Raw genomic sequence first — 24,401 nt, 5'->3', positions numbered from 1 at the left:
TCAGAAAGGACGAATATCCAACTTTTGTAGCAACATGGACGGGACTGGAAGAGATTATGCTGAGTGAAATCAGTCAAGCAGAGAGAGTCAATTATCATATGGTTTCACTCATTTGTGGAGCGTAACCAATAGCATGGAGGACAAGGGGCGTTAGAGAGTAGTAGGGAATTTGGGTAAATTGGAAGGGGAGGTGAACCATGAGAGACTATGGACTCTGAAAAACAGTCTGAGGGGTTTGAAGTGGCGGGGGGGTGGGAGGTTGGGGTACCAGGTGGTGGGTATTATAGAGGGCACAGCTTGCATGGAGCACTGGGTGTGGTGAAAAAATAATGAATACTGTTTTTCTGAAAATAAATAAATTGGGGGAAAAAAAAAAGACCAGTTTTTTCCCCCATTGAATTTTCTTGGCACCACTGTTAAAAATCAATTGACCATAAATAAATTTTTCTTTCTGGATTCTCAGTTCTACTCTATTAATCTATATGTCTATCCTTTTGTCATTAACATACTATCTTGATAATTGTAGCTTTGGAATAAGTTTGAAATTTGGAAAATGAATCTTCTGACTTTGTTCTTCTTTTTCAATAATGCTTTAGCTATTCTGGGTGCCTTTTATTTCCAAAAGAAATTTAGAATCCTCCTGTCAGTTTCTGCAAAGAAGTTATAACATTGCAGGCCTTTGATTAATTTCCCATGTTCTCAAAGTTTACATGCCTTTCCCCCCCCCAATGTTCTTATTGATTTCAGAAAGAAGCAGATTTTCAGATGTTCTTACTTGACCATTCTCACCTACATCATACCCCCAAATTTATTTATATATGTCATGGCTGGAAGTAACTTCAGAATTTCTTCCAGTTTACCTCTCTAATTTTATAGGTACACTGCTGAAAATAGAAAAGGTAGCTTCTCTTTTCTGAATTTAAAAGTTTTCAACATTTTCTCAACTTTGAAATCCTTGACAGCAGGGAATTTCCTTGCTCACTATTTATCCACAGATCCTAGTCCTGGGTCTGGCACATGTCAGATGAACAAAATAAAAAAATTGTCCTGGCTGTGTGTTCATATACTAGTGCCCCGTGCTCTGTAGTTTATAATTCAACTGGGAAAAGGGAAGGTCCCTGCGGCCAACATTGGGCTAAGCCTGAGGTTATATTCTGTTAGAGACCATGAAGTGGTCAATGATGTGTGGAAATTTTACAGACTTTTCAGTTGAGATACGAAATGTCTTTATAATTTTGGAATACCACAGCCTATATCTGGGTTAGTATAGATATAGCACAATTTCCAAATCTCTGAACATTTATAAAACCAAATTAATAATAAGCTTGAGACCTCACAAAAGCCTGAAATCCATTCTGAAATATATTTTTAAAAATAATAGTGGGAAACTATCTCTTTCAAGATGATTGTAATGTGGTACAATTCTTTGATAGCTGTTAAACCATCCACTCATTTATTCATTTATTCATTTATTTAACAAATATATATTGAGTACTTACTCTGTGCCAGGCATTATGTTAGGTACTGGGGCCATGATGTGACAAAGACAAGCATGGTCTGCTCCCCTCTTAAGAAGCAAATAGCAACTTGAATCCAAGCAGAAAATGAAAATGGAATCACCAGAGTACCTTATTCAAAATCTTCTGGAAATAGATGCATACTATTGGACTATCACTAGAATATCTTCTGGTACACAGCAAATTATTAGGAGAGATGGAAAACATTTTCAAATAATTCTCCTGTATTTTGCTCCTGTTTCTTGGCTACTTGGTATCTCATTTCTCCAAGAATTCTGATATGGACTTTCCATTCCTTCTGTAGATTCTTTCCACTTTTCTCCTCTTTTGCATTTATTTTGTTCTTTCTCAGTCCTTCTAAGAAAAACACACTGGCATGTATCCCTATTGAAGTGGTTTGTCCCTTAAATGTGGAGGGCAGGGTAGGATGTAGGAAATACACAAAGAATGCCATTGAGGGGATGATCCCACAGCAGGACCTCCCTTACTCACTGATGCTCGATATTTCATAATTAGACATTCTTGTTTCGGAAAGGTGTGGATTCTGTCTAAAATGTAAATACACCTGGGGGAATCATTGTTTGAAGCCATATAAGTTTTTTCCACATGGGCGTGAATGAGTTTATTTAAACATTTCCTAAGAACAGGTTTTGGTTGGGGGCGCCTGGGTGGCTCAGTGGGTTAAGCCGCTACCTTCGGCTCAGGTCATGATCTCAGGGTCCTGGGATTGAGTCCCGCATCGGGCTCTCTGCTTAGCAGGGAGCCTGCTTCCTCCTCTCTCTCTCTCTGCCTGCCTCTCTGCCTACTTGTGATCTGTCTCTGTCAAATAAATAAATAAAATCTTTAAAAAAAAAAAAGAACAGGTTTTGGTTGGAAACAGAAAAAAAAAAAACCATGGACTGGGGATAACTGAAATTATTATTAAGAGGTAGAGAAGGATAAGTTGAAGATACCATCATTATAAAAGAGAAATATGCTTGCTATTCAAGCTGAACTCAACTTACTGTACTTCCAAACTATATCACCATGTTCCTTTAAAATGCTCTCTGAAACACGAATTAACAGTTAAAATTAGCTTCATGATAACTACTCAAATGCCACTGAATATAATCCTCAGGGGTAGAATGACATGGGTTGTATGACAGAATTTGGAATCTCTCCTTCATATTCAACATCTCCAATGTATTCCTTCCTGCAAGCCCCTCCTCACCCCAATCTTAATGGTGGGGATTCTTGACATTCTGAGTAAGAACACTGAGGTCAGTGGACTCAAAATCAAGATTAAAGAAAAACAGAAAAAAGGATTTTGCAGTGATCAAAGAATTGCTGAAATTTAGAGACAGATCACTTGTTAAAATATGTCATCTCCAGGGGCACCTGGGTGGCTCAGTGGGTTAAGCCTCTGCCTTCGGCTCAGGTCATGATCTCAGGGTTCTGGGATTGAGCCCCACATTGGGCTCTCTGCTCAGCAGGGAGCCTGCTTCCTCCTCTCTCTCTCTGCCTGCCCCTCTGCCTATTATGATCTCTCTCTCTGTCAAATAAATAAATAAATAAAATCTTTAAAAAAATTATGACATCTCCAGTGTATAACACACTCTGTCTTTCCCATGTGTCAATTCCTGTCTTATACACACAGACCTAGAGATTTCTGTATAAATATTCTCAGTCTCCTCAAGAACACAGCCCAAGTTTTAATCATTAATTATTCTTTAGTTTCAGTAGAACTGCTTTAATCATTCTTTCCATTTTAACTGATTCATTTTAATGATCAATTTTACAATCTTATTAAACAATAAGTTTTTAAATATGAAAGTAATGCCTTAAATGAACCTAGCATTTAAATGAATAGCAGTTGTGTGAAATTGTGTGTGATACCATCCAATATAAAATATGTGGACATAACAATTACAGGCCATCTGTTAAACTGGCATCTTGCTTGTACAGGAATGAAATTTCAATTAAGTTTTATTATCAGGAAGTGTAAATGACAGATCCCATACGAAAGTCCATAGCCAGTAAACTGTCTAAATAAAGAGTAGGATGTCATACAGTTAATGAGTTGGATCAGGTTCCCTGATTACATACTTTGTAAATAATGTGTTTGTTCACCAGCTCTTGGAAACGAGTACTGCTGGTGAGCATGGTGACTGTTTTTTAAGAGATGCCCATATGGGAGGCAAATTGAAACGGTTGTACAACACAGTCCAGAGTCGTCTGGTTAATGTTGATTCTCCACTTTAGCTGGAGAGCCTGGAGTTAAATCATACGTGAGATAAAAGGATGATATGAAAATGGAGAAACAGTAATCGTAGCTCAAAAGTCTCTAAGAAGTGGCGATTTGCAGGAAGCCACGTATCAAGGCCTGAAGACCAATTCACAACTTGAAGGAAGAGATGTCATGTTCCACCAGTGGTTCAGATGTGGTTTCCCCATCATCCCAGAAAGGAGAACATCTCAAGCTATTAGCAAGTGTTGGGACAAGGGCCTGGGTTATTAGCAGGAGACCAAATGGGCTTGTAGCTTTTAGCCGTGAAATAGGTCTCATAACTCATCAAACAGCCTCCTTACTTTCCAACCTGTCATCATTATTAATATCTATTATGGCCCTGGATAGGAAAATAAGTAATCAAATAAGCAAACATACCCAAATTCTACTTGCTCAAGTAATAACTTGGAGAGCTGTCAACAAGAAGTCAAATTTTCATTCCCATAAATAAGCTAAAAATAATCTCAAGCCATTTCTCTTCTGAAAAACATATAATTAAGTAGAGCATCAGCAGCAGCTGTGGACCCTTGGAATGTTATTCAGAGTCTTCCAGGACTTTTGCTGAGTAATGTTGCATGATACAGTAGCCAGAATCCAGCACCGGACAGGATTTGCCAGAGGCATTTGCAAACTGGGTGACCTATGTCCTCTGGGCCCGAATACTGCCACAGTTCCAGGTTACTGAAAGAATGTCACATTCCAGAGAATACATTCTCCAATGACTTTTACTGTTAATTCAGTTCTTCTGGCTTTTTTTTTTTAAGATTTTATTTATTTATTTGAGAGGGAGAGCAAGAATGTGGGTGGGGGGAGGAGCAGAGGGAGAAGTGAACTGACTCCTCACTGAGCAGGTGACCTGATGTGCAGCTCCATCCCGGGACCCTGGTATCTGGACCTGAGCCAAAGGCAGACACTTAACTAACTGAATCACCCAGGAGCCCCTGGCTGTTAATGGAGTTGATGTTTTGGAGTTTCATAGTGTTTTGTTTTGTTTTCGTTTTTGGTATTACCTTTTGAAAGAGAATGGGCAGATGACAAGAACAAGATAAATAAACTTTTACTTGGATTCAGGCTGTGGAAGTCCTCATGTGTTTTGGAGTGCTGTAGAAAGAGTAGTAAGCTCTATATGCGGCAGTCAGGCCATGGCCCCCAGGAGGGCAGGCAGACATCAAGACTGCGGATGAGTTTTGACTCAATTTTTAAGACTCTTTACAGGGATGTTATTTACAAGCAGTGAAATACACAGACCATAAGTCTCCTTTTGACAAAAGATACACTCATGTAATTCACACCCCTGTCAATATGTAGTACATTTCCTTCTTACCAGAAAGTTTTCTTGTGTCCTTTCCCAATCAGTCACTATATTCCCTGCTCCCAGGCAACCACTGATCTGATTTTTATCACATAGATTTTGTTTTTTCCATACAGAGAATGTCATATAAATGGAATCATACATTATGTACTCTTTGGGGTAAGAGTAATTTCACGAAGAAGGCTTTCTTTCTATGAAAGAAGTTTTAGAGATTAGTCCATATTGTGTGTAGCAAAATCAGTCATTCATTCATGTTTACTGATAAGGAATATATTCTGTTGCATAAATAGACCAACAGAAGGTTTTCTACTTTCTCATTAATGGACTCTTGCTCTGTTTCTAGCTTGGAGCTATTATGAATAAAGCTGCTATAAGTATTCTCTAAAATACTGGAGGACATTTATTTCTCTTGGATTAATATCTAGGAGTGAGATTATCAGGTTATAGAGTAAATGTAGTTTAACTTTTTAGAAAGTTTCCAGTGTCCAAAGTAATTGTACCACTTTACACCCCCACCAATATACTCACCAACATTTAATGTTGTTAACTTTTTTGTCTCCGTCTATTTATCGAGTAGGTAAAACTGAGTTTTTTTCAATACATTAAACAACAATAACAACCCAAAAGCACTAAGGTCTAGAGACCAGAAGTAAAGAACTTGGTTTTGAAATTTGCACCACTCTTCAAGGGTAAGGCCTGGGAAGACCCTCCTACAAAACAGGAAGGTGTGACTCATGGGAAGAGGTCTATAGTTTTCACCCATATCTAAGCCAGAGTTCCAGGACTCAAGTCAACCCCCACCCCACTCCCTCTCTTCCTATCTGATCCCTCTGGATACTCTACCACCTTCCTACCCCTCTTCTCAGGATTCAGTGACTCTTTCCTAGCTTCTGTGCTTTATTTTTGCCCTTTGTTACTTCTCATCTGTATCACTGTGATCCAGGACCAGTGGAATAGAAGTTGTTTCCTAATCCCTTGATCTACCCACTGAGAGTGATCTTTTTAAAATGTAGGTTTCCTCAATACACTTTCCTATTTTTATGCCTTGGGTGACTCCTCATTTCCTGTATGATAAAAACAAGCAACAGCTGACATTTATGAAGGGTTCCTGATGTGCTAGTCCCAGTACTAGGTACTCCATTTCATTCTCATGTTACACGGCCAGGATAACTCTTTAAGACAAGGGTTCCTATGAGCCCTCTTAGAAAATGTAGGTAACTTTCCAGAATCACACATCAAATCAGTGATGGGAATCAAACCCAGATGTATTAGACTCCCAAGGTTGTGCTCTTAACCAATATAGCACGATTTACTAAAAAGTAAAACTTTTCAGCATGGAGTTCTGCTTCTGGATGGCAGTGTGAGGAACTCCGTTTCCTTCCCAGGGAAACAAACAAAACTAGTGAAAACTATTTTTAAAATCCAGCCATTTAAAGTCTCTGAAAGTTTTCCTAAGGGCATACAGCAAATGAAGAAACATTTATTCAAGAAATCTACTAAAAGTCAGTAAGAAGAGCACGAGTCTGTGATCTTTGAGCAATGACCAACCTTACCCTCTCCCCCGCACCCCTCTCAGCTCAGTTTGATAGAACCATTGCTCCAGGTAGGTTGTGGCCAAAAAGACAGGGCTCCTTCTCTCCTCAGCTCCCAATCAAGGGTTATAGTATTCCACTGGGAGAAGGCTCTCAGCATTTGTCATTTTCTCAGACTCCAAGTTAAAGAGGCTACATTCCTGGTTAGTGTGTCTGAGAAGCTGGGGCTACCTTTTTTCACTCAGTCAATCCCCAAAGAATTGATGTTCTACCACAAGCGGGCAAGTGAAAAATACTGGAGCCTTGATTGCTGTCCCCCACCTTCATAATAAAGAGATTCTCCATTAGCAGGGCAAAGCCAAGAAAACCAAGGATACCCCCAGCCAGCTACAGAGCTCAGATGTTTTGTCTCTAGAGAGAAGCAACCAATGAGAAGAGTATTCCAAAGTTCCAAAGTTCTCCAAAGGAACCGACTTGATTTGATATACAATGTGGGAAGTTCAAAGCTAAAGGTGGTGTCAAAAGCAATAGCTCCTCTTAATTGCCAACAAGAAAAACCATGGGTCAGTTAGCTTATCAGAGCTAGCATGACATATACTTTTCTTCAAGATCTTGGGATGGGTTGTAGAGATTAGGGTAGGCAGAATAACAGTGACTTCTTCCTTTCCAATCCTAAATTCCCAAAACAATAAGATCTGACTGTGTGTTCTCTGCCTTGGTCAGAACAGAGCCCAAATCTCTGGTGGACAGGACGATCTACAATGATGCAGAGGGCACTCTCTCAAACAAAATCAGACATGAAAGTGACAGTGCATGAACAAATCCAACGAAAGCTCTGATCTAAGTTGAAGTGATGGGGTTAAGAAAGGGGCAACACCCAGAGGGATGTCTTTGAGCATCAAGAAGTTGAACTGCAAGAAATAGTCAATGGTTGGATACAATCAGTTGTTTTCTGTATTATGAGCCATGCGCTGGCCTGAAAATTTACGCATATCATGATAGCCACTTCTGGTATGGCAACGACCATGGCGGGGGGGTTGGACTTTTAGCGTTGGCTAATTTGTTTGAAGACCCTTTAATTTTCTTTGGGAAACCAATGAAGGTTTTTAATGTTTCAGCTACGGGACATTGATTGTTTCATGAATCTCAACCCAAACACATTTCGTGAGAACACTAAAATTTCAGGACCAGTGGAATAGAAGTTGTTGAAAATTGGATTTACTTATTTATTTTTTTTACTAAGTATTATCCATTTCCAGGTTTTGCTAAGTGAAATTTCTTCCTTCCTCCCTTCCCTCTGCCCTCCTCCCTCCTTTTCTCCCTCCCTTCTTTCCTCCTTCCCTCCCTCCCTTCTTCCTTCCTTCCCTTCCTTCCTAAATGAATATTTCTTTCTGGGATTGAGGCTAATGAGAATTATAAAAGAGTCCTTTGTGGGGAGAAATGCTCCATGGAATAGAAGAAAAGAGCAATCAGCATGGAAAACTGAATTAATTTCGGTGAATCATTTTGAAGGCAAATATTTTTAAAGGGCAGAAAGACAGTGACAGAGAGCAACATAGAAGCTATTCTAGTACAGCAGAGGGCTGTGAATTGAGCTGTGAAGATTTTATTTTAATAAATATAAAATTGGATACATTTCAGAACGTAATCCTTCCTATAGGATTAGGCATTTGGGTTCATATTCTGTATCGAATATACAAACCCAGTCTTAATTTGGCGGTGAAGACAGGGATTACTGAGACCACACCCAAAATCTGAGCAACTGTACCCAAATGGCGATGGAATTTATTTAAAAATCTGAAGGATTGTAATTTTATAATCTTCTGCCTTTGTTTGATTGGGACAGATTTGAGGATGTTTGCTGATATTGTTGGAAATCACTTATAATGGCATCGGGAGAGGGTGCTTATGTTGTGAGTGTGGTGGCTGGAAGGTGCTGGGTCAGCAGGCTGCCCCTATACCTGGTCTTTGGCTGCACCCGTGAGCCCTTGTTCTGGAGGGATGCCCTAAGGCAGTGTTTCCAAACTCCACTGCATGTTAGAATCACCTGGGGACCTTTTAAAGCTATAACGCCAGGGGTCCACTCTACACCAATTAAATAGTATCTTTGGGGATGGGGACCAGGCCTAGCTATTTTCTCAAATCTCTCTAGGTAATTGCAATTTGCAGAAGAAGTGGAGGACCATTGCCCTTGGGAGACACAGAAGAGCAAATGAAATTTCCTGTGGCACTGTCTGTGAAAAAAGAGCAGAGATGAGGCCAGTGGGAAAGGGGCCAGGAAAAAAAAATCAAGACAGGAGAGCAGGACATTGTAGGTTTCAGACAGAGGAGCTGGAGAACGCTCACATTTTGTTCAAATGGGAAAGAGAGCTGGAGCATCACTTCTCCCAACACCCCGAAACCCAGAGACACAGCCAAAGAGCTGGGATCCTATTGAAATTCTTTGAGCAGAGGGGATCCCTAAGAAACTTCAAACCTCAGTGAACAATGGTCCCATCAGACAAAGATCTCAAGAGAACAACTCCAAAATTCTCTAACAAACACAAAGGCAAGATAAGCTTTGAAGACCCGGGATTTCTTCACAGGACAGCAATGCTGCCAGACAGGACAGACCATGTTCTTTCTGTAGGAGGCGATGCGGAGGGTGGCAGAGCCAACTCCAGCAAGCAAAACTTTCTGGACTGGAACAGGTGTCAAGGCGGCAGTCTCCAAAAGGCATTTGTGAATTCAGCATGACATTCCAATTAAGGTTGCCAGATAAGTCACAAGATATCCAGATAAATTCGGAGTTCACATAAACAATGACAAACTTCTTAGGATTGCATCTGCATGCTTATACTAAAAATTAGTGTGTTGGTTTTACCTGAAACTCAAACTTAACTGAATGTCCTCTACCTTTATGTGTTAAATCTATAACTCTCATTCCCAGTGACTTTCTAATAATGTGTTCTAAAATGCTAGCCTGGAAAGTGGGATATGGCTGGGAACTGGAATCAGAACCCCCTGGACATTGATGAATGGAGCCCCTGAAAGAGCTCTACAGTGGTGGTCTGATGGGGAAGACACAGCATCTGCTAGGCACAGCCATGGGTTTTCACTACAAGCCAAAAGTTCAAAAATGGTTTCCAAAAGAGATGCTCATGTCCCATAAGAAGACTTCATGAAAGGAAGCAACTCCAGAGTGTGTCAACCTAGGAGTTTCCTGGTTAGTGGTCAGTACATAGGACATCTGTCAATAGGCTGTGGGCTCTGGTCCCAGGAGAAGGCCTAACAAGACAGGATCCAACTAGAGACCCAGGACTAGCAGTGTAGTGGGATCCTAGACTGGAGCCTGGAAGTAAAATTAGGACAGAAACTTAGTTAGTGGTACTGGGAGACTAGGACACCAGGTCAAACTAGCAGTAAGGACAATTATATACATGCTTATCTATTTATTATCTGTCCATCTTCTATATTCTATCTATCTATCCATCTATCATCTCTCTCTCTTTGTCTATCTATCTATCTCTCTATGTATCATCTCTTTAAAATATCACCTTAGGAATTGGCCTAATGCTTTCTGCCTCCAACCAGAACTGATTCTGAACACAAAGCACATTGCTGATCCTGCTGGTGAGGATGGCCTGGCTCCAGCCATGGAGGAGAGAACAATTACAGAGACGTGGGATGGAGACCCACAGCCTAAGCTCACAGTCTCTCTACAGAGTTTGTGGGCATTCTTGCAAAACAGCCTGGGTAAATGTCATGATTCTTATTTGGTGGTTTATATAGTGGCAAACCAGTGCTTTGTTTCTCCAGGCTAATCCCTGAAAGTGCAAAAGTGCCCAGTGATAGAAAAGTGTCTGAAATCCTTGACTGCTAAGTCTTATTGTAACAGTGATTGGTGAACCATGGGGCAGAGCTGATGTCTGTACAGGACGGTACATGACTGATTTCACTTAAAGAAACCAGAAGGTATACTCAAACACCCAATCATGAATTATTTTATTTAGGAATGCCATTCTTCCGAGGATCCTAATTCTTATTTAATTTACAATTGTTTAATATGTAAGAGTTCTAGTAGCCCAAGAATTCTGTGTTTGCCACATCAAATGCAGATTCTTGTCATTGACCAAACCTGTAATGTGCTAGAGGTCTGACTCTCAGAAAGGGTGGAAAGTGGATGCTAATAACAACATATGGTCTTTTTTTACTTCCATCTGCAGAATTTAAGAAACACCTTCCTTCTTGATGCTATGAAATGGGGGCAGAACAGAGGGTCCATGATTTGCTAAGTTCTATGGAAAATAAAGCAGGGCTATGATCACTTAGGAATCAACCCAAGGGTCTCTAAAATCTCTCTATCCATGATGGCTTTCAAGATATATCTGCTTTGCTTTCTTAACGGGTCATTCAAATACACATGATCCCTTTGAAGGGTTCAATAAATTAATGACTTGATGTGAAAGGCAAAGTGATCGATGTCCTGACTATAGTTTCTGCTCAATAAAATGGTCTTGTCGAGGGTATCCAGATTCCACGTAGGTTTCGCTTTGTAATGGAATAGAATAGCATTGATCGTATTAGCCCTCATCAGCAACTTCTGATACCTCTGGCCTCTAATTAGGTGGTTAGACATATCCACTCGAGATATGGTCTAGAAACGGATCAGTTTGTCCTAACACAGTTCTTATCTTTCCAAATAACATGGTTCTGTTCTTTTCATAATTAATATGCATTAAATGATTGATGGTTTGGGAAGTTGCTTGCTGGGTACAGCACCACTTCCTTCAGCAGAGCTAGTAGAAGGGTTGGGCAGCGTGAAGCTGATGAAAGGGTTTCTTGAAATCAAGGCAAAGACGACCTTAGAATTACAAGAGAGCCCTTGCATTGCCCTATTCTTTCTCTCACCTTTAAAGGATATACCTAAAGACAAATTCACAGATTATTTGTACTTCTTTTATATTTCAAGTGACAAAAAGCAAATGCTGGCAATATCAGAAACCACCTTGTTAGTTTACTGTGAGTATTCATCATGGTAAAAACTGATTTAATAGGGGACCAAGTTGCCAAATTGTCTGATCTCCAGATTTTCACAGCATTTCCCATCTGTTCACACAATAGCCAGAAGACGTTTGCTTTCCTAGACACAGAATAATGCTTTTAAAACTGCCTGAAGGAATCTACTCATCCAAGCTGTTTTAATAAGATTAAGTGGATGAAATATTCATCTCCCAGGATATATGCCCATATGCTATCATATCATTAGTCATAAAAATGGACATTTAATTATTGTGGTCTCTAAAGTCCATCTCTGTGGTTAGAATATGCTGGACTACATGAAACAGGCTGCCTTATTTACCCATGACAGCATTTTTTTTTAACCTAGTCGTTGGTTCACAATCCTCTCAGAAGCTTCTTGGGTATAATCTGAAATGGGTTCCCTTTATTCAGAGGGTGGGGGAAAAGAGGCAGGCCACTCCAAGTTGGTAGATGGTAGTTTTAATAAGCAAAGGGAACTTACATACAAGGCTTTTCTTGAATGGCAGCAAAGAATGTGGTTCCCCACATCTACCCACCAAACCTCAAAAGTTTGTTTAGAGAAAGAGGCCTTAGCCCGGTTTAGTCAAGGAGACCATGCAGATGTTCTCAACAGCAAAACATCATCTCAAGGCTGTGTCCTTGGAGCAGTCTCTGGGAGCGAGAACGGCAAGTGGAACCCACACTCCAAGGACAGGGGAGGAGCTGAGGAGCCTTCTGAGTGTCCCAGTCCAGCTCATGGGCCAACCAGCAGTTACGTCTTTTCAATGACCTTCCCCAACCCTAGTTCCCAGGGCTTTCTCCATGTCATGCTGTGGCTGCTCCATTTTGGCCTCCATTACAAAATGGCCCCTCCATTTTGTAAATGGTTATTCCTTGTTGTCAACTGTCTCTTATTTGGAAGCACATGGCCCCCCAGCATTCTAAATAATCAGTGACTTTAAACATCGATCACGTGTTCTTAAGCACTCTTACTGCACAACAAAATTCTCTTCTCTCTTCAACAAGAACCAGAGAAGAGGCTGTCACTTAAATATCTGCAAGAAAAATATCATAAACTGTTGATTGGAATCCCACTTACCACTATTTCTAAATTTGAATTTTCTAGCCCTGCTGCACATTGGCCAATGTGAAGAAATCACATTCTGTGTGGGGGCAAGAAGGCCAGATGGTGGTTTTTCTCTCGTGTTTTCCTATTGAAAATCATCCTTTCGATTTGGCACTTCATGGAGAGAGAATAGGTGAGAGTATCATTAAGCTTACCTGTTCCCAGAGGCAGAATTGTTTGTAGTTCCTGTTTGCAGTATTTACAAGAGAACATTCATATCAAATAGCACATGTGTATTTCTACGACACTTGCTTTTCGACCCCCATTTATATATGTGTCTGTATTTCTATTCATACGTATGAGCCAAAGGATACTTATTTAAATATTGAAGGTCTTTCTAAGGGGTCTAATTATGGGTGAATTGTTTTTTTTTAACTGAATTTTGAAATATTTATTTTTTAATTTTTTTAAATTTTTATTTTTTTATTTCTTTTCAGCATAACAGTATTCATTATTTTTGCACCACACCCAGTGCTCCATGCAACCCGTACCCTCTATAATACCCACTACCTGTGCCCCCAACCTTCCCCCCCACCACCACTTCAAACCCCTCAGATTGTTTTTCAGAGTCCATAGTCTCTCATGGTTCACCTCCCCTTCCAATTTCCCCCAACTCCTTTCTCCTCTCTAACTCCCCATGTCCTCCATGCTATTTGTTATGCTCCACAAATAAGTGAAACCATATGATCATTGACTCTCTCTGCTTGACTTATTTCACTCAGCACAATCTCTTCCAGTCCCGTCCATGTTGCTACAAAAGTTGTGTATTCATCCTTTCTGATGGAGGCATAATACTTCGTAGTGTATATGGACCACATCTTCCTTATCCATTGGTTTGTTGAGGGGCATCTTGGTTCTTTCCACAGTTTGGCAACTGTGGCCATTGCTGCTACAAACATTGGGGTACAGATGGCCCTTCTTTTCACTACATCTGTATCTTTGGGGTAAATACCCAGTAGTGCAAGGGCAGGGTCATAGGGAGGCTCTATTTTTAATTTCTTGAGGAATCTCCACACTGTTCTCCAAAGAGGCTGCACCAACTTGCATTCCGACCAACAGTGTAAGAGGGTTTCCCTTTCTCCACATCCCCTCCAACACATGTTGTTTCCTGTCTTGCTAATTCTGGCCATTCTAACTGGTGTAAGGTGATATCTCAATGTGGTTTTAATTTGAATCTCCCTGATGGCTAGTGATGATGAACATTTTCTCATGTGTCTGATAGCCATTTGTATGTCTTCATTGGAGAAGTGTCTGTTCTTATCTTCTGCCCATTTTTAAATATGATTATCTGTTTTGTGTGTGTTGAGTTTCAGGAGTTCATTATAGATCCTGGATATCAACCTTTTTTTGTACTGTCATTTGCAAATATCTTCTCCCATTCCGTGGGTTGCCTCTTTGTTTTCTTGACTGTTTCCTTTGCTGTGCAGAAGCTTTTGATTTTGATGAAGTCCCAAAAGTTTATTTTAGCTTTTGTTTCTTTGCCTTTGGAGACATATCTTGAAAGAAGCTGCTGTGGCTGATATAGAAGAGATTACTTCCTATGTTTTCCTCTAGGATTCTGATGGATTCCTGTCTCACATTGAGGTCTTTAATCCATTTTGAGTTTATCTTTGTGTACGGTGTAAGAGAATGGTCCAGTTTCATTCTTCTACATATAGCTGTCCAGTTTTCCCAGCACCATTTATTGAAGAGACTATCTTTTTTCCACTGTATACTTCTTCCTGTTTTGTCGAAGATTATTTGACCATGGAGTTGAGGGTCCATATCTGGGCTCTCTACTCTGTTCCACTGGTCTATGCGTCTGTTTTTATGCCAGTACCATGCTGTCTTGGTGATCACAGCTTTGTAGTAAAGCTTGAAATCAGGTAACGTGATGTCACCAGTTTTGTTTTTGTTTTTCAACATTTCCTTAGCGATTCAGGGTCTCTTCTGATTCCATACAAATTTTAGGATTATTTGCTCCAGCTTTTTGAAGAATACTGGTGGAATTTTGATCAGAATGGCATTAAAAGTATAGATTTCTCTAGGCAGTATAGACATTTTAACAATGTTTATTCTTCCGATCCAAGAGCATGGAATGGTCTTCCATCTTTTTGTGTCTTCTTCAATTTCTTTCATGAGTGTTCTGTAGTTCCTCGAGTAAAGATCTTTTACCTCTTTGGTTATATTTATTCCCAGGTATCTTATGGTTCTTGGTGCTATAGTAAATGGAATCGATTCTCTAATTTCCCTTTCTGTATTTTCATTGTTAGTGTATAAGAAAGCCCCTGATTTCTGTACATTGACTTTGTATCCTGCCACGTTGCTGAATTGCTGTATGAGTTCTAGTAGTTTGGGGGTGGAGTCTTTTGGGTTTTCCATCTAAAGAATCATGTCATCTGCGAAGAGAGAGAGCTTGACTTCTTCATTGCCAATTTGGATACCTTTTATTTCTCTTTGTTGTAGGACTTCTAATACTATGTTGAACAAGAGTGGTGAGAGTGGGCATCCTTGTCATGTTCCTGATCTCAATGGGAAGGCTGCAAGCTTTTTCCCACTGAGGATGATATTTGCTGTGGGTCGTTTTATCTCACTGGGCATATTTGCTTTGTTTGGCAGTTTAAAATTTTTGAATCGAGAATACGCTTTATTTGTGTAATAATTTTTAACATGTTAAAATTTTTTTAGCATGTTAAAAATTATTACACAAGTAAAGCATATTCTTGATTCAAAAATTTAAAAAAAACCTTTGTAAACTGAAAGCAGGATTTCTACGGGAGCGTAAGTGACATATGCCTATCTCAATTACAAAAGCCATGGGAATCCCTACATAGCCTTACGGCTGTCTCTCCCATGGTGTGTACAGCTGTAATGCACCCCTGCGCTCATTTACGGGGTGTCATTGTGGCCCCGAAGGGTCCCAGCAAGCACTAAGGAGTGCTCTTGGGGTCAGCTGGGATAATTGCAACCTTCCACTTTGATTTCCTGAGAAAACAGTGGTGGGCAGGAATGTCCTATTAAAAAAGAGAATAGAAAGAGACTAATGTTTAGCAAATGTCTTTTATGGCTTAGATATTTGATGTGTGTGTTGCTCATTTCTTTTCCTCATAATTGAGGATCATTCCTATTTTGCTGATACAGACCCTGACCCAGGGTTGCTCACGATGAGTAACTAACCTTCGGCAGACCTGGGGCTTGAACCTCTTTCCACTCTACCCCACTGATTATTTCCCAGTTACTAGAGAAAATAAGGCAGACTGATGCAACACAGACAACCTGTCAGTCACCTGTAACCACTGTTTCTCTAGGGCTTTCCTAGTGTGACATCTCTTGAGCATGAGAAGTAAATGGCCCCAAATGCCTTATAAGGCCATGCCTTCACTACCCTTTTAAAGTTGCAAACCCGCCCAATTAATAAAATCCTTTGGAGATTTTATAAAATACTATGCATATAATATTGAGGGCCAGCATATACTGTTATGTATGTTAACTGGCTCATTAACAGTAAAAATAACCACTTGAGGCAAGTCAGAAAGCCTTGGCATGAAATTATGGATAATGGATCCTCTAAGTCTCCTTTCCTGATACTGATTGACTGTAAGTAGAATGGATAAGCATGGGATGAATCTTCGATCCACTTTCCAATCGACCAACTTGTTTTGAACTGATGCATACTGAGGCAAACCTTGACTTGGAATGTGCCCCCCCAACCGTGCCCACGCAGCCTGGTCCACCGACGGGTGCAGCAGCTGGGGCAGGTTGTCCCTGTGGAGCCCAGCTAGTGATAGAGATGGTAGCACATCTGGGAACTGGCTGCAGGAGTGGAAATCCTTCCTTTTAGTGCCCCACAACCTAATTCTGACAACCACCAGTCAGTGTGGACAGAAGGTAGCTCTGCAGATGTTTGAGGACAGGTATTGGATTTTCCTCTACTATCGTTTGTCCTCCAGGTTAAACTGGGGTCTTCTTTAAACATACCTATGCCAATTGTTATCAAGTGCTTACAATAGGCTCGGCTTGTTTTAGCTCTTTCTTGATCTCACACCAACCTTCTCCATCCTGGTTACTCTCTTTCAGTCCTCATGATGTCATGATGTTCTTTGAGGTTTTTGTTTTGTTTTGTTTTGTTTTTTTGGAGAGAGAATGGGAGAGCAGGGGAAAGGCAGAGAGAGAGGGGGGGAGCGAATCAAAAGCAGACCCCAGCTGAGCAGGGAGCCTGACGCAGGGCTAGATCTGATGGCCCTGAGACCATGAGCTGAGCTAAAACCAAAAGCTCAGCCAACTGAGCCACCCATGTGCCCTGATCTTATTCTAATTTAATCAGTCTCTTAATGCATGCTTCCCAATCTAACGTGGACCAAGAAAAAGATGTTACTCTCACCTGATTCCCCTTCAATCCTACCTATAGATAGCACTTTGGTGTGTGTCCTTTGATGACTTTATGTATATGGAAATCTCTCGGTTTCTATCTCTGCCTCTGTCTCTCTCTTTACCACTTAAAGTTCTCTCAACAGACACAACATAAACCTTTTAGTTGGTTCCACTTCTTATTTTATGTCTTTTGATAAGATATTATAGTTTGCTTCCATGGGTCCTATCCTATTCCTGCTAAATGTTAAAAGTATACTTATTTGGGGGGGGGCGCACCTGGGTGGCTCAGTGGGTTAAAGCCTCTGCCTTCAGCTCAGGTCATGATCCCAAAGTCCTGGGATCGAGCCCCACATCGGGCTCTGCTCAGCAGGGAGCCTTCTTCCCCTCTCTCTCTCTGCCTGCCTCTCTGCCTACTTGTGATCTCTGTCAAATAAACAAATAAATCTTTTTTTAAAAGTATACTTATTTTTTTATTTTGATTTATGTATATATTTACTTACTCAAGATTCCCAAGAATTCCAAAATTTCTATGACATTTGAAAGAGCTAAATTTGTTCTCAGATCATTTACAGGGGATCTCTTGTTTAGTAGGAGACTTCAAGGTGATCTCTACCTTCAAACCAAAATGCTTTCTAAATATATATACTGCCTAAATTTCTCTATGTCAAACTGTTCCTGTTTTTAAAATCTCATTCAGAATGAACTATATTTATTTCTAAGTAAGCACAGTATCTAAACAATACTTTAAAATTACCTCCTTGCTTCCAGCTTCTGTCTGAAGTGGAAAGTGTCAATGCTCTTGGTCTCTAGCTGAGCCTATGAGTGGGATTTCTGATCATGGATCATTGTGTCCTTTTATGATCTTTCCTGGGCATCAGAGGCAGAGTGGTAATTCAAAATTGAAATCTATTCTCCTCCTTTTGGGCATAAACCCAGGCAATAAACACTAACCAAGGGAGTCCTGTTTGACAAGCATAGGAATTCAGCTCTTCCTAAATAGAGTAGTGGGGAGAAACATTCACTCGAGTGACAGTTACAAACACTTTTTTCCTCTCAAATCCACAAAAAGAATTTTGAAAATTTATATGACTGCACCCCACTGTTTTTATGTTGATAATTTTTTTCAATTTAAGTTTCTTCAAAATGATTGATAATTTCTGGTGCACTGTCATTGTTATGTTGCCCACAAACAATTCCAGCCTTAGAGACTGGATCCTCTCCATCTTCTATTTACAAGAGATATACGAAGTTTCCTTTCACAGAAATGTTACATCACTCCATTTATACTGGACTTGCATTTCCATTCCACTTCCTGCAGAGAATTTTATCCTGATGTAATGTTTTTTTCCACTTGGAATTTTTTTTTAAATTGATCACTCTATCATATGTCTCTATAAGGAAAAATATTTATAGAAATTGAAATTAAATTCTTTTCCTAAATTTGACCTTACCATCATAACCTATCTAAATAATTTGGGAGAAAAAAAACCCTTTCATCTGGATTGAGTTACCTTGACAATGATTATTTCTGCACCATTAGTCAAAATAAAATAACTAATTAAAAATTTTGATGAGTGACTTTGAAACACAAAAGGTGAAGTTTTTGAGAAAACTTATCTCTTAACAAAACAAATAAGATTTGTTTTACAAGTTAGCCTATGAATCTACAAATAAATATTACTCATTGCTAAAATAAAAATAGGGCTGGATATCACTTTAATTTGCATTTTCATTCTCTAAATATAAACACCAAAAACCATGTTCCCATATAAATATGTAATGAAAGTGGAAGGAGTTGTGTTATATAAATGGCAATGGATTGTTTTTAATGTTAGATATTTCTTTTGATTTTAATTCCAGTGTAGTTAACGTACAGTGTTGTATTAGTCTTAGGTGTACAATACAGCGACTCAGCACTTTCATACTTTACTCAGTGCTTGACCCAGTAAGTGTGTTCTTTTAAATTTTTTTTTAAGAATTTATTTATTTATTTGACAGACAGAGATCACAAGTAGGCAGAGAGGCAGGCAGAGAGAGAGGAGGAAGCAGGCTCCCCGCTGAGCAGAGAGCCCGATGCGGGACTCGATCCCAGGACTCTGGGATCATGACCTGAGCCGAAGGCAGTGGCCCAACCCACTGAACCACGCAGGCGCCCCGGTAAGTGTGTTCTTTTTTTTTTTTTTCCCCAATTTATTTATTTTCAGAAAAACAGTATTCATTATTTTTTCACCACACCCAGTGCTCCATGCAAGCTGTGCCCTCTATAATACCCACCACCTGGTACCCCAACCTCCCACCCCGCCGCCATTTCAAACCCCTCAGACTGTTTTTCAGAGTCCATAGTCTCTCATGGTTCACCTCCCCTTCCAATTTACCCAAATTCCCTACTCCTCTCTAACGCCCCTTGTCCTCCATGCTATTGGTTATGCTCCACAAATGAGTGAAACCATATGATAATTGACTCTCTCTGCTTGACTGATTTCACTCAGCATAATCTCTTCCAGTCCTGTCCATGTTGCTACAAAAGTTGGATATTCGTCCTTTCTGATGGAGGCATAATACTCCATAGTGTATATGGACCACATCTTCCTTATCCATTCATCCGTTGAAGGGCATCTTGGTTCTTTCCATAGTTTGGCGACTGTGGCCACTGCTGCTATAAACATTGGGGTACAGATGGCCCTTCTTTTCACGACATCTGTATCTTTGGGGTAAATACCCAGGAGTGCAATTGCAGGGTCGTAGGGAAGCTCTATTTTTAATTTCTTGAGGAATCTCCACACTGTTCTCCAAAGAGGCTGCACCAACTTGCATTCCCACCAACAGTGTAAGAGGGTTCCCCTTTCTCCACATCCTCTCCAACACATGTTGTTTCCCGTTTTGTTAATTTTGGCCATTCTAACTGGTGTAAGGTGATATCTCAATGTGGTTTTCATTTGAATCTCCCTGAGGGCTAATGATGATGAGCATTTTTTCATGTGTCTGATAGCCATTTGTATTTCTTGATTGGAGAAGTGTCTGTTCATATCTTCTGCCCATTTGATGTGTTTGTCTGTTTCGTGTGGGTTGAGTTTGAGGAGTTCATTATAGATCCTGGATATCAACCTTTTGTCTGTACTGTCATTTGCAAATATCTTCTCCCATTCCGTGGGTTGCCTCTTTGTTTTCTTGACTGTTTCCTTTGCTGTGCAGAAGCTTTTGATTTTGATGAAGTCCCAGAAGTTTATTTTCGCTTTTGTTTCCTTTGCCTTTGGAGACGTATCTTGAAGGAAGTTGCTGTGGCTGATATCGAAGAGATTACTGCCTATGTCATCCTCTAAGATTCTGATGGATTCCTGTCTCACGTTGAGGTCTTTTATCCATTTTGAGTTGATCTTTGTGTACGGTGTAAGAGGATGGTCGAGTTTCATTCTTCTACATGTAGCTGTCCAGTTTTCCCAGCACCATTTATTAAAGAGACTGTCTTTTTTCCACTGTATATTTTTTCCTGTTTTGTCGAAGATTAATTGACCATAGAGTTGAGGGTTCATATCAGGGCTCTCTACTCTGTTCCACTGGTCTATGTGTCTGTCTTTATGCCAGTACCATGCTGTCTTGGTGATCACAGCTTTGTAATAAAGCTTGAAATCAGGTAAGGTGATGCCGCCAGCTTTATTTTTGTTTTTCAACATTTCCTTAGCGATTCGGGGTCTCTTCTGATTCCATACAAATTTTAGGATTATTTGCTCCAGCTCTTTGAAGAATGCCGGTGGAATTTTGATCGGAATGGCATTAAAAGTATAGATTGCTCTAGGCAGCATAGACATTTTAACAATGTTTATTCTTCCGATCCAAGAGCATGGAATGGTCTTCCATCTTTTTGTGTCTTCTTCAATTTCTTTCATGAGTGTTCTATAGTTCCTCAAGTATAGATCCTTTACCTCTTTAGTTAGGTTTATTCCCAGGTATCTTATGGTTCTTGGTGCTATAGTAAATGGAATCGATTCTCTAATTTCCCTTTCTGTATTTTCATTGTTAGTGTATAAGAAAGCCACTGATTTCTGCACATTGACTTTGTATCCTGCCACGCTGCTGAATTGCTGTATGAGTTCTAGTAGTTTGGGGGTGGAGTCTTTTGGGTTTTCCATATAAAGAATCATGTCATCTGCGAAGAGAGAGAGTTTGACTTCTTCATTACCAATTTGGATACCTTTTATTTCTCTCTGTTGTCTGATTGCTGTTGCTAGGACTTCTAATACTATGTTGAACAAGAGTGGTGAGAGTGGGCATCCTTGTCTTGTTCCTGATCTCAACGGGAAGGCTGCAAGCTTTTTCCCATTGAGGATGATATTTGCTGTGGGTCTTTCATAGATAGATTTGATGAGGTTCAGGAATGTTCCCTCTATCCCTATACTTTAAAGCGTTTTAATCAGGAACGGATGTTGGATTTTGTCAAATGCTTTTTCTGCATCAATTGAGAGGACCATGTGGTTCTTCTCTCTTCTCATATTAATTTGTTGTATCACATTGATTGATTTACGAATGTTGAACCATCCTTGTAGCCCAGGGATGAATCCCACCTGATCATGGTGGATAATCTTTTTAATGTGTTGTTGGATCCTGTTGGCTAGGATCTTGTTGAGAATCTTAGCATCCATATTCATCAGTGATATTGGTCTGAAATTCTCCTTTTTGGTATGGTCCTTGCCTGGTTTGGGGATCAGGGTAATGCTGGCTTCATAGAAAGAGTCTGGAAGTTTTCCTTCTGCTTCAATTTTTTGAAACAGCTTCAGGAGAATAGGTGTTATTTCTTCTTGGAAGGTTTGGTAGAATTCCCCAGGGAATCCGTCAGGTCCTGGGCTCTTGTTTTTTGGGAGATTTTTGATCACTGCTTCAATCTCGTTATTAGATATCGGTCTATTCAGGTTGTCGATTTCTTCCTGGTTCAATTTTGGTAGTTTATATTTTTCCAGGAATGCATCAATTTCATCTAGGTTGCTAAGCTTATTGGCATATAACTGTTCATAATAACTTCTGATGATTGTTTCTACTTCCTTGGTGTTAGTTGTGATCTCTCCCTTTTCATTCATAATTTTATGAATTTGGGATTTCTCTCTTTTCCTTCGGATTAGTGTAGCCAGTGGCTTATCGATCTTATTGATTCTTTCAAAAAACCAGCTTCTAGTTTCATTGATACGTTCTACTGTATCTCTGGTTTCTCCCTCATTGATCTCAGCTCTAATCTTGATGATTTCCCTTCTTATGTGTGGAGTTGGTTTGATTTGTTGTTGATCCTCCAGTTCTTTAAGGTGTAGAGACAGCTAGTGTGTTCTGGATTTTTCAATTTTTTTGAGCAAGGCTTGGATGGCTATATATTTTCCCCTTAGGACCGCCTTTGCTGTATCCCAAAGGTTTTGGACCGAAGTGTCTTCATTCTCATTGGTTTCCATGAATTGTTTCAGTTCTTCTTTGATCTCCTGGTTGATCCAAGCATTCTTAAGCAAGGTGGTCTTTAGCTTCCAGGTGTTTGAGTTCCTTCTGAACTTTTCCTTGTGATTGAGCTCCAGTTTCAAAGCATTGTGATCTGAGAATATGCAGGGAATCATCTCAGTCTTTTGGTATCGGTTGAGTCCTGATTTGTGACCCAGTATGTGGTCTATTCTGGAGAAGGTTCCGTGTGCACTTGAGAAGAATGAGTATTCTGCTGTTTTAGGGTGGAATGTTCTGTATATATCTATGAGGTCCATCTGGTCCAATGTGTCATTCAATGCTCTTGTTTCTTTGTTGAGTTTCTGCTTCGATGATCTGTCTAATTCTGAAAGAGGCGTGTTAAGATCACCTACGATTAGTGTATTCATATCAATATGACTCTTTATCTTGATTAACAGTTTTCTTAAGTAATTGGCTGCTCCCATATTGGGAGCATAGATATTTACAATTGTTAGATCATCTTGGTGGATAGTCCCTTTAAGGATTATGTAGTGTCCTTCTGTATCTCTGACTACAGTCTTTAGTTTGAAGTCTAATTTATCTGATATGAGAATCGCTACCCCAGCCTTCTTTTGAGTCCCATTGGCATGAAAGATGCTTCTCCACCCCTTCACTTTCAGTCTGCGTGTATCTTTAGGTTCAAAATGGGTCTCTTGTAGACAGCATATGGATGGGTCCTGTCGTTTTATCCAATCTGCAACCCTGTGCCATTTTATGGGTGCATTTAGGCCATTCACATTGAGAGTGATTATTGATAGATACGTTTTTATTGACATCGAGTTACCTTTGAAGTCTTTCTTTCTGTAGACTGTCTCTATATTTCTGTTCAATGCTATTCTTGGGATTTTTCCTCTTTTATAGAACCCCCCTTAATATTTCCTGCAGTATCGGCTTGGTGGTTGCATAGTCTTTTAAGCCTTGCCTGTCTTGGAAACTCTTTATCTCTCCATCCATTTTGAATGTCAGTCTTGCTGGATAAAGTATTCTTGGCTGCATGTTCTTCTCATTTAGTGCCCTGAATATATCTTGCCAGCCTCTTCTGGCTTGCCAGGTCTCTGTGGACAGGTCTGACGTTATTCTGATGGGCTTCCCTCTGTAAGTAAGGAGCCTCTTTGTCCTGGCAGCTTTCAAGAGATTATACCTACAATTACAATTTCTCAATTTGACTATCAGGTGTCGTGATGTTTTTTTGGAGTGTATAATCTTGGGTGGAGACCGTTCAGCCTCTAGTACATGAACGCTGGTTTCATTCGCGAGATTCGGAAAGTTTTCATGAAGGACTTGTTCCACGACATCTTCTAGACTTCTTTCTTTCTCCTCCCCTTCAGGAATTCCAATAATTCTGACGTTGGAACGCTTCATGGCATCATTTATTTCCCTAATTCTGCTTTCGTGGGATCTAAGCTGTTTGTTCCAGGCTTCCTCCTGATCCTTTCTCTCTATCTGTTTGTCTTCCAGATCACTAATTCTATCTTCTGTCTCAGTTACCCTAGCTTTGAGAGAGTTTAGATTGGATTGGAACTCATTGAGAGCATTGTGGACCTCCTCCCTGGTAGCTTTAAGCTCCGCCCTAACATTGTGAACATCCTGTCTGGTCGCTTTCAGTTCGGCCCTAATCAATTCTGTTTGGTCATCCATGGCTTTCTCCAACCTAGCTATTGCCTGGATAATTGTTAGCCTGAATTCTCTTTCCGACATATTGTCTATGTTGATAGCCGTTAGCTCTATTGCAGAAGGTCCATCCTCTGTATTTTTCTTCTGTTGGGCATTCCTCCTCCTAGTCATTTTGGTGGGAGAAGACTGAACAGATGTAGCTGGATGTATCAAC

The sequence above is a fragment of the Neovison vison genome, chromosome 2, assembly GCF_020171115.1.
Source record: "Neovison vison isolate M4711 chromosome 2, ASM_NN_V1, whole genome shotgun sequence".
Taxonomy (NCBI): domain Eukaryota; kingdom Metazoa; phylum Chordata; class Mammalia; order Carnivora; family Mustelidae; genus Neogale; species Neogale vison.
The sequence above is the reverse complement of the archived record's forward strand: the minus strand, read 5'-3'. Positions refer to the sequence as shown.